The sequence below is a fragment of the Vigna radiata genome, unplaced genomic scaffold (genome assembly GCF_000741045.1).
Source record: "Vigna radiata var. radiata cultivar VC1973A unplaced genomic scaffold, Vradiata_ver6 scaffold_557, whole genome shotgun sequence".
Lineage (NCBI taxonomy): Eukaryota > Viridiplantae > Streptophyta > Magnoliopsida > Fabales > Fabaceae > Vigna > Vigna radiata.
In genome coordinates this window covers 22,347-25,433 of record NW_014542932.1, presented here as the reverse complement: position 1 = coordinate 25,433, position 3,087 = coordinate 22,347, and the positions used below count along the sequence as shown (strand labels likewise).

At 30.0% G+C, this 3,087-nt stretch overlaps 1 long non-coding RNA gene across 2 annotated transcripts; it reads right to left on the bottom strand.

Moving 5' to 3' along the window:
- Positions 1–1,184: 1,184 nt before the first annotated feature.
- On the bottom strand, positions 1,185–2,515 carry LOC106752895. Of its 2 annotated transcripts, XR_001375173.2 has the most exons (3): positions 2,366–2,515; positions 1,656–1,745; positions 1,185–1,209 (listed from the first exon to the last, which is right to left on the bottom strand). It is a non-coding gene; the product is annotated as an uncharacterized LOC106752895 (long non-coding RNA). The 2 variants fall into 2 exon arrangements; XR_002666699.1 differs by lacking the exon at positions 2,366–2,515 and having other exon boundaries at positions 1,656–2,359.
- Positions 2,516–3,087: the final 572 nt, after the last annotated feature.

Genomic DNA, 3,087 nt, shown 5'->3' with positions numbered 1-3,087 from the left:
CAAGCACACTCAAACAGAATCAATGCAAAATCAGAATTATGACTATACACGCATGTAATCACACTAGAAAGAAAAAATTTGGCCCGAAAACTCTCCAGGATTAAAAATTGTCAAAAATGGAATTGCTACTCTCTATCATGCAAAAACTGCTCACTTCAACTGAACCAACTGCAAAAACTACTGCTAGAGCTACATCTACTTAAATCTAGAGCTAAAGACACTATTGGCAAAAAGTTAAGTAAATCAGCAAAGACTTAAGTAAAGTGTAACACAGAACCTAAAAGAACCTAAAAATACCTAAACAAAATTACCTAAACTCTATGAACCTGAACCAAACACAATTATGTTCAACCTAAAACAGATCCTAAAAACCAGAAAAGAAAAGAACTTACTCAACTCCTAAACAAAGAATCTACACACTTCCTAATAAAGGACCTAAACTAACAAGACAGAGACGTAGAAACAAGAAGAAACTTAAAACAAGACCTGGAACTAAAAAAACCTAAAGGGAATTCTATTTAAAGACTAAAAACAGAACCTAAGTAATGAGAAGTCTCTTAAAACAAGCAAATCCTAAGGTAATTTTATTTACATCCTCCAATAGACCTAAGAAACAAAAAGCACCTAAGACATCTGCTAATTAAAGACTAAAACAAAATCTAATATGAAAAGAACCTAAAACAAGACAATAAAAGTCAAAAAGAACCTAGAATGAATCATAAACTACCTAATATATTGACAGAAGATAAATCTAAACTATTCCTATAAACTACCTGACAAAGAAACCAAAAAAAAAAAAAAAAAAAAAGAAACCAAAACAAAAAACTGAAAAAGAGAAAGCTAAACAGATTCAAAATAATTGTAAAACAGTAGCAAAAAGAAAATAAAACCTAATTACGAAAAGAATCCTAATTCAAAACTTAAAACAAGGCATGAAACTAAAATAAGGAATATAAACTAATTAAGAACTAAAACATAACATGAAACTAAAATAAGGAAGGATAAGAAAAGGCTTATTGGTTTTTCTCCATTATGTTCAGCTCCTATGTGCAAAGTCTCTNTGGCTGCAATACCTTCCTCNTNCTCAACCATTTGTTCCAGCAGCATCAGCTCTACCTTNGATGNTNTCAGCTGGTTCTGCATGTTNANATCACCTTGTTGNAGNAGCCAAAGCTCCTCTTGCACTTGCTGTTGATTTTGGACACTTCCCTNTATCATCTAAAACAGGTTACCTAAACTNTGAACAATAACTGCAGTATCCAGAAGAGCAAAGAAAATATAACAAGCAAACAATGANAATGGGNCAGTGGATGTAGACTTCAAAAGACGATAGANAATGATAATTCCTAGTGGAAAGAAACAATCTAANTAATACAAAAGGTAAAAACAGCAACACAAATGCAGAATGCACACTAACACTAATCCTAAACTCAAATTTTAAATGGAAATGCATGGAAGAATAACATGACACTAAAACTATACGTAACAAAAACCTTGAAATGCTACTCCAGATCATTCAATATCAAAGCAAATACTGTAATCATAAAGAAAGGAAATACAAGTGCAACTTAAGAACCTAATTTCTATGACAAAAAGAAAAGATTTCCTATACTACCATTGCAATCATCAAATGAAATCAAAGTAGTAGTTTATACCTCAACTTTCAGATTCAAGCACCCTAAAAAGATCAAGGTCCAATCGTGAAATCAGCCCAATTGTGCACTTCAGCCCCAAAACAGCCCAATCTGCAAAAAAAGAAAAAAAAAAGAATTTAAAGTAGGGTTAAAATCAAATTTAAAGAAAATAACCTGTTCTAGAAACTATTTTTATTTTGTTTTCTAAACTTTTACACTAAACTATTCTATTTCTAAAGAATTAAAAACTAAAGATACCTAACAAACGAGTTTTAACATAGAAAATTAAGCAAATTTGGAGAGTTATCACACCCCACACTTAGACTAAAAAGAAAAAGAAAAGACTCAAACTACAAATGAAAAGACTCAACACGACAGACATGTAAAGAAGGTCATATACGCATTTTAAAAATATTTGCANAAAAAAAAACATAATAACGGGAAAGGATGCCAAACTACAACAATGGTGAATAGAAAANGACACAAACCAAGATCATAATCAATGCAGTTACTCTTGATATCTTGATATCAAGAGAGCTAACTTATTTATAGATAGATATGCATGTGAATACTCCTCTTTGTGATACAATAATTAATATATTCATGTGTCCTTTCAAACTTATGTGATATGGAAAAATTGCAAAGATACAAGATATCAAATACCATCAATTTCGTTTATCATTTAGATGAAATGTTGATTGATGCAATACTCAATTATAACCAATACATACCACTTCCTTCCCACATCAACTAGTATTGATGTCAAAATGAATTTTACAGCATAGTAGCACTCCTGAACGGCATACATCACAGAATCATCCCGGGAAATCCTATACAAGAGCTCATCTTGAGTATCTTTACTCTTAACAGCAATATCCCTAAACAACATATCTACACATTCATAAAAAGGAAAGAATCTTAACAAAAGAAAGACATAAGAGAATAAAATCAGTTAATATATATATATATATATATATATATATATATATATATATATATATATATATAAATGTTACCCTTGATTTTGTTACAGTTAACAAAACTTAGAACACTTTCAAATATAATGTAACTACTACATCCTTTTTCTAACTAATACAGAGCAGTATATAACCTAGAAATTTAAACTAACACTATCANAAATGTAAAGTTATTGGTATATATTGTACAATTTTTTAAAAAGCCTATTTTTACCATTTTACACTAATCTATTCTATTTTTAAAGAATTAAAAACTAAAGAAACGTAACAAAAGAGTTTTAACACACAAAAAGTAAGCATATTTGGAGAGTTATCACACCCCACACTTAGACTAAAAAGAAAAGGAAAAGACTCAAACTACAAAGGAAAAGACTCAACATAACAGTAAAAACTCATAGACTCTATCACATTTAACCCAACACTCTGTTAATTCACACAACATCTAGCTATTTTCTCTAATTAAAACTGCACAAACA